Genomic DNA, 12,270 nt, shown 5'->3' with positions numbered 1-12,270 from the left:
TTTTGTATGAGGTGGTTTGTTTGATTTTCAACAGCTGGTCTAAGTGTTGTATAAATCGGCCTGTAACCTTATATAGCTCCCTTGTGACACTAGATGGCACAATTCTTATCCCATTGAGCTGAAATTCTTCTTGTGACTCTAGATGGCGCAATTCTTACCCCATTGGGCTGAAATTTTTTATGAGGAGGTTTGTTGTGACTTTCAACAGCTGAGCTAAGTACAATTATTATCTAAATCGGCCTGTAACCTTATATAGCTCCCATATAAACGGACCTCGGATCTTGACTTTTTAAGCCTCTATAGAGCACAATTCTTATCCGATTTTGGTGAAAATTTGCTCAAGAACTTCTACTAAATATGATCTGCAAATACGGTCTGAATAGGTTTATAGCCTGGTATAGCTTCCATATAAACCGATTTCCCGATTTTACTTCTTGAGCCTCTATATGACGAACTTCCAATCCGATTTGACTGAAACTTTGCACAATGATTTCTTTTATTACCTCCAACATACGTGCCTAGTTTGGTCTTAAACTTGGTATAACTCCAATATAAACCGATCTAACGATAATACTTCTTAAGCCTCTAGAAAGCGCAATTCTTATCCAACTTAGATTCTTATAAAATCTGCACAATGACTTTTCCTATGACCTTCAAAATACTTGCCAAATATGATCTGAATCGGTTCGTAATCCTATAAAGCTCCCATATAGACCGTTTATTTTATTTTTTTTTATTTTATTTAAATTTATTTTGTTTTATATTATTTTATTTTTTACATAGCTAATACGCACCCATGTCCAAATACATAACTCATAATTATACGTATGAGTAATAAATTGTGTAAACCTTTGTAACTCATACGCTTCAAATGAATTAATTACCTATATTTTGTTATTTCTTTTTTTGATACATCTCGTAAGAATTTACCCTTGCTGTCTTTCCACTTCCTTGACCTAATTAGTTGACACTTATTTTTATTTTAATAGCAATCGCAATTGACACTTGTTAATCTTGAAATAACTTTACACCCGCAATTATGCAAATTTAGTCTAGTACCGTTTTTTAACAAGGACACACAATATGACGTTACCACCAATCACTTGAGGTTTTTTTATGTTTGCCCAGACAATTGACTTTTATTTAATTTCCCTTCACTGGGTGAAACCACAAAAAAGTGGCATTTAAGCCATTCAGCCTTTAGTATTGGCATGCAATGAAAATATTGGAAAAAGGAAAAAATTAATGGCAAACAGTCTTCAGTGTTTGAACGGCCAAACAAAGAGGGTAGGGAACAATGAAGAAAAGTCTAATCATAAACAGATATACAGTGTCTACCAAATCATATTCGGCCTAAGAGAGATATTTTGGAAAAATAGGCTTGCCATAAACATTTTTGTTTTTGAAGAAATTACAAGAAAAAGAAAACAAGTTCTAGTCCAATTGGGACCAAAAAGGAATGCCGAACATTGTTGAAGTCATTGTGTAATATTTCAGTTCATTTGGATAAGAATTGCGCCTTGTAGGGGCTCAAGAACCTAAATCTGGAGATCGGTTTATATGGGAGCTGTACCAAGCTGTTGATCGATTCAGACCATTTTAGACACGTATGTTGAAGGTCATGAGAAAAGCCGTTGTACAAAATTTCTGCAAAATCGGATGAGAATTACGCCCTCTAGAGGCCCAAGAAGTCAAGATCCCAGATCGGTTTATATGGCAACTATATCAGGTTATGTACAGATTTGCGCCATATTTAGCACAGTTATTGGAAGTCATAACAAAAAACCTCATGCATAATTTCAGCTAAATCGGATGGGAATTGCGCCCCCTAGAGGCTCAAGAAGCCAAGATCCCAAATCGGTTTGGGATTTTATGTATCGATTTGCGCCATACTTAGCACAGTTATTGGAAGTCATAACAAAACACCTCATGCAAAATTTTAGCCAAATCGGATAAGAATTGCGCGCTCTATTGGCTCAGGAAGTCAAGATCCAAGATCGGTTTATATGGCAGCTATATCAAAACATGGAACGATTTGGACCATGCTTTGCGCAGTTCTTGGAGATAATACCAAAGCACCAAGTGCAAAATTTCAGTCAAATTGGACGAGAAGAAGTCGAGACCCAAGAACGGTTTATATGGGAGCTATATCAAAACATGGACCGATTTGGCCCATTTACAATCCCAACCGATCTACACTAAAACAAGTAAAAAGGCGTTAAGTTCGGCCGGGCCGAACTTTGGATACCCACCACCTCGGGTATATATGTAAACCACCTTTCATCAAAATTCGGTGAAAATTTCATACCTTATACTCATGTACCTCATACCGATCTGAACTATATACGACACGGATGTCGAAAAGCCGAACATAAGTCACTGTCAAATTTCAGTGAAATCGGATTATAAATGCGCCTTTTATGGGGCCAAGACTTTAAATCGAGATATCGGTCTACATGGCAGCTATATCCAAATCTGGACCGATTTGGGCCAAGTTGCATAAACATGTCGAAGAGCCTAACACTAAGCACTGTCCAAATTTCCGCGAAATCGAACAATAAATGCCTCTTTTATGGGCCCTAAACCTTAAATCCGGAGATCGGTCTATATGGCAGCTATATTCAAATCTGGACCGATCTGGGCAAAATTGAAGAAGGACGTCGAAGAGCCTAACCAAACTCACTGTCTCAAATTTCAGCGACATCGGACAATAAATGCGGCTTTTATGGCCCCAAAACCTAAAACCTAGATATCGGTCTATATGGCAGCTATATCCAAATCTGGACCGATCTGTGCGATATTTCAGAAGTATGTCAAGGGGCTTAACTTAACTCACTGTTCCAAATTTCGGGGACATCGGGCAATAAATGAGCATTTTATGGGCCCAAAACCATAAATCAAGAAATCGGTCTATATGGCAGCTACATCCAAATTTGAACCGATCTGGACCAAATTGAAGAAATATGTCAAAGGGCCTAACACATCTCATTGTCCCAAATTTCAGCAAAATCGGATAATGAATGTGGCTATTATGGGCCTTACACCATAAATCGGAGGATCGATCTATATGGCAGCTATATCCAAATCTGGACCGATCTGAGCCAAATTAACGAAGGATGTCGATGGGCCTTACACAATTCACTGCCCCAAATTTCATCAAAATCGGACCATAAATGTGGCTTTTATGGGCCTTAGACCCTAAATCGGAGGATCGGTCTATATGGCAGCTATATCCAAATCTGGACCGATCTGAGCCAAATTGACAAAGGATGTCGAAGGGCTTAACACAACTCACTGTCCCAAATTTCAATAAAATCGGATAATAAATGTGGCTTTTATGGGCCTAAGACCCTAAATCGGCGGATCGGTCTATATGGGGGCTATATCAAGATATAGTCCGATATAGCCCATCTTCGAACTTAACCTGCTTATGGACAAAAAAAGAATCTGTGCAAAATTTCAGCTCAATATCTCTATTTTTGAAGACTGTAGCGTGATTTCAACAGACAGACGGACAGACGGACGGACATGGCTAGATCGTCTTAGATTTTTACGCTGATCAAGAATATATTTACTTTATAGGGTCGGAAATGGATATTTCGATGTGTTGCAAACGGAATGACAAAATGAATATACCCCCATCCTTCGGTGGTGGGTATAAAAATGTATTCGCGCAAAACTTCACACGGATAGCTTTACTCCTTCGAAAGTTAGCGTGCTTTCGACAGACAGACAGACGGACGGACAGACGGACGACATGGCTAGATAGACTTAAAATGACATGACGATCAGGAATATATAAACTTTATGGGGTCTCAGACGCATATTTCGAGGTGTTACAAACAGAATGACGAAATTAGTATACCCCCATCCTATGGTGGAGGGTATAAAAATAACACTAGAAAGACCAAGCCCTTTTAACACACTTTTGCCCTATTTGCAACATGACTGATTTGATATATTAGTGGAAAACGTATAAAATTCAAAATTAATTCCATACAAAATTAATTTATATTATTAAACGAAATTTATATAAAACAGCTCTAGCCGCTTGTTTTGCCTTCCCTGTTATATAAAAAAATAATATGCCAAGTTTTACTCTAAATCCGTTCAGATGTGGCAACCCTGATTAACTATGGCCAATATTGATGGCATTTGATCCAACACGAAGAAGACCAGTGAAACTCTCGACTTGTACTTTAACGAAATACTTGGAAAATTTGTTAAGAGTGTTTAAGAAACTGCAATTTTCTGACCACTTTGGTAAGACTCAAACCCATCTTTGAGCCGGGAGGGGGAGGAGTGTATCATACACAAATGATTATTGCCAAAACCTAATGAAAAGGCATAAAACCGCAATCTCAACTTACCTGATTAAAAGTATCCACTCAAACAGTGAGCGGTGAGAAGACGCGGCGTTGTTTACAATGCTGTCTCTCAGACTCCAATACAATGGCAGGAGGATTTTTTTTTACACGATGACGACTGCGATGACTGCGGCAAAATAGTTCCAGTTCAAGTTTTGGATATTTCACAACTGCAAACTTTTAAACAGAGTCTGAGAAAAACTAACGTTTTTCTTTTCTATTGTTTCTTGTGGTTGTCTTGGTTTTGTTGTTTTTGTTTTCGATGATGATGATGGTAGAGTGCTGTTTGGAGATGCCGCTGTTGTACAAACGTATGCGTCGCTGCTACTGAGTCTAAAACAATGTTGGTTGAAATGGTTAGAGGCCGTTGGAGATTAGGCTATACTTAATAATGATGATACCGATGATCATGTGTGGTGATGGTGAATACAGTACATGTTAAACTATTTCACCATCTCAACACACTCAACACCTAGCACAACGAAGATGGCAACAAACTAAAACAGCACAATGGCGGTTATGATGTTTGATGATGATAGCTACAGAGAGAGAGAGACCACTTAGAGATGGCAGATAGTAGTGATGTTTTAAATGTGGGGAAACTATGGGTGAAGGTAATAGTAATGGAATGGTATGGTATGCCATACCATAACTGCTAGTAGCTACAAAACCCCATTTCCCAACATATAAACTTTACTATGATCAATTATCACACACATATGTGGTTGCAGCGACCGCGATAAGATCTACGATTATCATCGTCACCATCATCCCAAAGAACTCGATGGCTGAGAACTTACAACGAATTCGAGTACAACACCATACCATTGCATTATCAACTAAAGCGCCAGTGGCAAGATCAGTAGCAACGACAATGAAGTTTGTGTGGCGTAATTACGTTTCCTTAATGCCATTTACAATGACGAAGAGAAAATGAAAGAGGAATAGAGCGAAATAATACAACAACAATCAAGGCAGAAACTAAAACAACAGATACATATATACGAGATGTTACACGTTAACGTAGCGGAACAATCAGCCACAAACATACATTAAATAGACGGATTGAGAGATGCTCGGATGGATGACTTGATGTTGGTTAAGTTGGGATACGATTATATGGTAGCTATATCAGTTTGAGTAATACGAGGCCATGTTATAAATTTTTGCTAAATAAAAAGTTGTCAGCTAAATTTGCGAGCGATAAATTAAATTTCGTGAACATTTTTAAAATATGAAACTTAAAGTTGTGGTATAGCTACTAAATATAATCATTTTAAAAATGTAAGCCAAATCGAACAATAACTGCGCCCTCTAGCTGGCTCACGAAGTCAAGATCCGAGTTCGGATTATATGGGAGCTATATCAGGTTATGAACCTATTTGAACCATACTTGGCGAGGTTGTTAGAGGTTGGAACAAAACACTTCATGCAACATTTCAAGTCGGATAATATTTGCGCCCTCTAGCGGCCCAAGAAGTTAAGATCCGAAATCGGGTTATATGGGAACTATAACGGGTTATGAACCGATTTTGGCCAAACTTGGCACAGTTTTTGGAGGGTATAAAAAGAATAAAATATAATGTTTGACCATCACTTGTAAACCCACCACACTGGAATCTGGTAAGAATTTTTATAAAATCAACATTGTTGAATGGGATAGTTGTACTTGGTAAAGAACCGGGTTATCAGGTTATAGACTGATTTTGACCGTACATGGTACGATTTTTGGAAGTCGTAACATAATATTTCGTAAAGAATTTCAGCTCAATCGAATGAAAATTGCCGCATCTAGGGGCTTAAGATGTTAAATTTGAAGATCGTTTATATGGGGGATAAATCGGGTTATAAACATATTTGTCACGATTGTTGGAAGTCATTACAGAACCCTTTATGCCAAAGGTTGGCCAGACCGGATAAAAAAATTGTGATTTCAACGGGCTTAAGATGTCAAAAATGGAGATAGGTCTAGATCAGGTTATACATCGTTTTGGACCATACTTGTCATGATTGTTGGAAGTAGTAGTCCGTGAAAAATTTCACCTAAATCGGACAAAAACTGCAGCTTCCAGGGGCTCCAGACGTGAAATCGGGGGATTAGTTTACATGGGAGCTATATCAGGTTATAGACCGATTTGAACCGTACTTGGCTCGGTTGTTGAAAATCGTAACAGAACACTAAGTTCTAAATGTTTGCCAAATCGCACAAAAAGTACATTTTCCAGGGTCTGTAAATGTCAAATCGGGAGAACGGTTTATATGAGAGCTTTATCAGCTTATTGAGCGTTTTGAACCATATTTTACACAAGTATTGGAAGTCGTACAAAATTTAAGCCCAATCGGCTAACAATTGCGTCTCGCAGGGGTCAAGACGTCGAGTCGAGGGACCATTTTGTATGGGAGCTATATCCAAATCTGAACCGATATGGTCAATTTGCAATCCCCAAAGACTTGTATCAATAAGAAGTATATGTGCAAAATAAAACGGCTACCTTTAGGCATTCGACCGCTATGGTAATTTAGAAAGATGGGCGGACATGGCTATGTTGACTCAGAATGTCAGGGAGATCAGTGATATATGGGGCCGCATATTATTATTTCGAGGTGTTACAAACGGAATGACTAAATCATTATTAGTACATGAAGTACACACTGAAATTTGATACATGAACACTTAGCGATTTGGCATGAATGCTGTTACGCCCAATCCCAACCAGATAAGTCCATACATACATAAAGACCCAAAAAATAACCGATCTCCGGATTTGATTCATAGATGCCTTCAAAGCTTTAGTTTATGCCCGATTTGGCTAAAATTGGTACGTGAAGTAATAATTTGTAATAAAACAAAAAACTCTTTAAAGGCATAAATTCTTCGAACAGCCTTGTTTTCCGATTCCACCAGTAGTTCAACATCACAACATTCGTTAAATTTTGTCATGATGAGCTTCCGTTTTCATTCAGGGGTTGGTGAGAAAGCTGTGGAACCACTCTTCCTCAGGACACTGGACTCTTGCGGTGTGGACGATTCCTCCTGAGATGCTTCACTAGCTGCCGCTGTCGAAGTACTTTTTGAGCTCCATGCTTCCCCGCTGGCACACACCTTGAGCCCAGTCCAACACCCACACAGGGCTTGTCGAGTCTCGTTTCGTTGCCTGCCCCCCCTGTCTCGATTGTGGCAGGGGATTTTCAGTCTCCTGCAATCCGCCAAACTTTAGCGACGTGGTCGAAAGTTTCTCAAGCAAGATCTGCCGCTCCACTGGAAACAGACGCAGATTATCAACCGCCTAATGGATACCTCAATCGCAGCTATACTTGAGAGATTAAAATTTTTCTTCCAAAAAAAATGACCTATTATGAATTACAGGAAAATTCTTGAGCCCTCAATTTTCGTCCTATTTGGCTGAAATTTGATACAAGGACTTATGTTTTGACTTCAAACCTCCAAGCAGAGTATGAGCCTCCATATAAACCGATCGCCGAATTTTTCTTCTAGAGCCCTCAATTTTTATCCGATTTGGCAGAAATCTGTTATGACTTATAGTATCTGTGCCAGGTATGATCCGAATCAGTCTACATACTGATTAAGGTTCTAAATACTGATACCCCGATATGCATTCTTGAGACCATAGACACCGCAATTCAAATACAAACCGATTTAATAAAATTAAATTTTCAATTTCGGAATTCATGGTGGTGAATACCTCAAATTCGGCCCGTTTGAATTTAGCTCATTTTTACTTGTTATACCGTCCACCATAGGATGTGGGTATGCAAATTATAATGGATGGCGCAATTCTTATCCGATTTGGCTGAAATTTTGCATGAAGTGTATTGTTATGATTTCCAAAAACTATTCTTAGTATCGTTGAAATCGGTCCATAACCTGATATAGCTGTCATTTAACCGATTTGGGGTCTTGACTTCTTGAGCCTCTAGAAGGTGCAATTCTTATCCGATTTTGGTGAAATTTTGCATTACCTGTTTCGTTGTGCATAGTATGGTTAAAATCGTTCCATAACCAGATATACCTGCCATATAAACCGATCTTGAATCTTGAGCTTCTAGAAAGCGAAATTCCTATCTGATTTAACTGACATTTTGCCTGACGTGGTTTGTTATGACTTTCAAAAACTGTGCCAAATATGGTTAAAATCGGTTTAAAATCGGAATTTTTTTGCAAAATTTTAAGCGGCTATCTTTACTCCTTCAAAAGATAGCGTGCTTTCGACAGACAGACGGATGGACAGACTTAAAATGTCACGACGATCAAGAATATTTATACTTTTTGGGGTCTGAGACGCATATTTCGAGGTGGTAGAGGATATAATAAAAATTCTAAAAATTAAAGTTTGTTGAGATTTTTAAAATTTTTTTTTTTTAAATTTTTTAATATTTCATAAAATTTTTTGTAAGATCTATATATATTTTTTAATTCTATATATCATATAATTATAAAAAATATGTACATTTTAATATTTAATTGAAATTTCTCTAAACATATGAGAAACCATAGCTATAAATTTCTTTTACACCAATCGTGACCCCTACTGTTGTTGTTGTAAGATTGTGTTTCGGCTGCTATAAATGCTGTTTTTAGCCACTCATATGTAAGTGTGTCAGTGTATGATGATCATTTATTGTTACAATACAGTGATATTAATTTCTTTTTTTTTTGGGGGGGGGGGGGGGGGGGGGGGCATTCCATGGTTCTTTTTGCAATTTAAATGAGCCAATTAAGGAGTTTATTAGTTAAAAGCACCTTTTACATGGAACGATTCTTTACGAACCTGGGTCATCATCACCATACGATTTGGGTAAATTTGTTTTAAAAACACATTAAGCAAGAGAAAAACAAACAACAAAACAAAAAAGTGTAAAAAAATGCCTTGAATGGATGTCGATGTTTGTTTTGAAAGCGATGACATTATGGTTTCATTTGTCGATATAGCCGAAGGCCATCACTAAACAACAATGTATGTGGATTGGTGGTAATGACAGTCGAAAACAGAACTGAAGACAACCGAGAAGAACAGAATCTTAACAGAGTAAATGTAAAAGTAAGCCAAGTCGTAAATGATTGAAACGGAAAAAACTGAGAAAACAAACCAATTTTAGTAGAATGTGACAGAGTTTTTGGTTACGCACCATCAACACCATACCCAGTAAATAGATTCGCATGTACTACGTGTGTATGGAATGAGGGGGGAGGGGTATATGAGACTAATTGATGGTTGGATGGTTTAGATGGTTGAATTATTAAAGTGAAGTTTATTTTGTTTTGATGATGACTATGATGGTTGATGATAACACAAAATCCAAAGATTTGCTTTGCTGGTCGTTAGCTTTGCGAGTTCTCTCGATTGGGTGCTGTATTGTCATCATCATTAAATAATTGCTAATTGTGTTGCAGTAGGGGCTCTGTTGCCATCATCGTTGTCGAAGTTGTATGGAGTCGATGATGTGGGTTTTGTTATTAATTTTAGTTTTTGCTATTTAGAACGTCACTGATTTGTGTGAAAATAAATTGCCATTGTTGTTATATTTTCCCGTTTGAAATGGCCAAAGAAAAAAAACTTTCTTAATGAAAAGAATTTTTTTTTAGCTATTTCGTGTGTGACAATTTTTGTTTGTTTTTTTCTCTCAAATAGGGTTTTTTTATTTTGTGAGTGTATATTATTTAATTAAAATTTTCCACCCAATTTAGTTTTTAGTGGTTTTCTTTCTTTCACATTTTCATAGTGTTGGCTAAAAATTAGAAGAATTCCAATAATTTCAACGATTGCTGTTATTCTGGTTAGTTTGGCTTGTTGCTTGAACAGGAGTCGGTGGGCATTCTGGGCCCCTTGAATTTCATGGCAATTTTCTTGTTTTGCTTTGTTTTGTTTATTATGTTCTCTGTTTTTCTTATGGAGTTTTCTTTTGCTCCTTTTGCACTTTTCTCTCTTCTCAAATGACATGAATATTTTCTAAAATTCTTTTTCTTTTGTGAATTTTTCTTACATTTTCTTTTAACGGCTCAACAAAGATATTCTTGTGGGCTAACCCAGCACAATGATAGAGTTGACTTAGGCTTTGACATATACACGCAAACTCGAAACTTGCACACACATTCACATTCACATTTGACTTTCATTTAATATTTCTTGCATATGCGAACCAATTCACCACAATCTCCCCCTCTATAAAGTTAAAGAAAAGGGTGCGGGGAAAGGTACCATAAAAAAGAGTATGATTTTTTTTTGTGGACTTTCTGACAATCGGTTTGTCTGTCCGTTTTGTTTTTTAGTTTTAATTTTCGTTGTTTTTGTTTTCTTTTTTTCGTTGTGATATCACTTGGGGTGTTTTGTTGTTTTCACTGGGCGACGGACGGTTTTTGGTTGTTGTTCGTTGTCTGTTTTAAGTTACGCTGTGCCGTGCACAACCATTCTCGTTTACAAGCGCGCAGCAACTGAATTCAAATTCAAATAACGAAAGACTTCGGACACAAACTTCAAGTTGGATTGCCACCACCAACAACCACCATCAGCACTAACACTAAGGCAAGCCACTACTCGCATACTCTCTTGCCCATTGTTGTTGAATGCCGTGTATGTGGAAGGAAAATCACTTGTTGAAACGAGTTGGGTTGTTGTTTGCGTTGTTGTTGTTGATTTATACAATATTTTACTTTGGTCTTTTCTTGTTCGTTTTGTTTGTTTGCTTCTTCTTTTTCTCTTTGCCAATTTGTATTTTTTTGTATTAGAAAAGTATTTACAGTGGTGTGCAATTATAGAGCAATTGTAATTAAATTTTATTTCATTAATAGAGAGGAAGGGTAAAGGTAGAAAACGTTTTAATTTAAACATTCACCTAAAGGACAAACAGCACTATTGGAAAATAAGTAAGGAAAGGAATATATAAGTACAATAAGGGAGTTATATTCAATAAGGGAGTTATATTCAACTCTGAACCAATTTTGATGGACCTCGGCGGATGTTTTCAGATGGGTTATTAAACAAATCGTATCAAATTTCGAGCAGATATGTTTAAACTGTAATAACTACGGTTGACAAATGACAATATTATTGCAAATTACTCAAAATGTGACGAACATATATATGGGAGATATATCTAAATCTGAACCGAGTTCGAGCAAATTTTTCAGATATAGTTGTCGATGAAAGTGTTGTCCAACATTTTGGCAAGATTAGTCCATAAATGCACTTGCAGTAGCTTAAGGTGTAAAAATCGGGCGATATACATATACGTCAGCTATATCTGAATCTAGACCGATTTCTATGAAACTCGCGAATATTATTTAGATTCAAAAAAAAAAAATCACTCCTGCCAAATTTTGAGAGAATCGGTTAACAAATGAACATTTTATTCCAATACTTCTCAAAATCGGACAAACATATATATGGGAGCTCTATCTAAATCTCAAACGATTTCGACTAAACTTCTTAGATATTATGGTAGTCATCGAGGAAGGCGTATTCCAAAATTTTAGAATGATTGGTAATTTTTGAAGGCTATAGAGTGATTACAACAGACGATTGGACAGACACACGTACATCGTTAAATCGCCTTTGAATTTTACGACTATACGAAATATATATACTTTGTAGGATCGGAAATGGATATTTCGATGGGTTGCAAACGCAATGACTAAATGAATATACCCTCTATACTATGGTGGTTGGTATGAAAAAGCATTCGGTCGACGACTAGAAATGTCAAATGCGAAACTATCGCCCTACAAATAGTCGAAAAACATCCAAGACTGGCATGACGAGGAATGTGCACGTGGCGCTTCAACTATTTTTTTGCTGTTCACGATAACAAAAGGATTTTGTATGTAATACTTAATTGTTATCCATGCCACGTCCCTTGGTAGGTTCATTTCTGTTATTGTTTCCCC

General features: G+C 37.1%; 1 protein-coding gene across 1 annotated transcript in view; it reads right to left on the bottom strand.

Moving 5' to 3' along the window:
- Positions 1–10,895, bottom strand: part of LOC106095381 (uncharacterized) — a 129,291-nt gene extending 118,396 nt beyond the window's left edge. The window contains exons 1-2 of the mRNA XM_059366616.1: positions 10,371–10,895; positions 4,371–4,700 (exon numbers count right to left, since the gene is read on the bottom strand). The gene's annotated coding sequence lies outside the window, so the exon portion shown is untranslated. The remainder of the gene's footprint in view (positions 1–4,370; positions 4,701–10,370) is intronic.
- Positions 10,896–12,270: the final 1,375 nt, after the last annotated feature.

This window comes from Stomoxys calcitrans, chromosome 4 (genome assembly GCF_963082655.1).
Source record: "Stomoxys calcitrans chromosome 4, idStoCalc2.1, whole genome shotgun sequence".
NCBI lineage: Eukaryota > Metazoa > Arthropoda > Insecta > Diptera > Muscidae > Stomoxys > Stomoxys calcitrans.
Note: the sequence above shows the minus strand (reverse complement) of the source record. Positions and strands in the feature narration are given on the sequence as shown.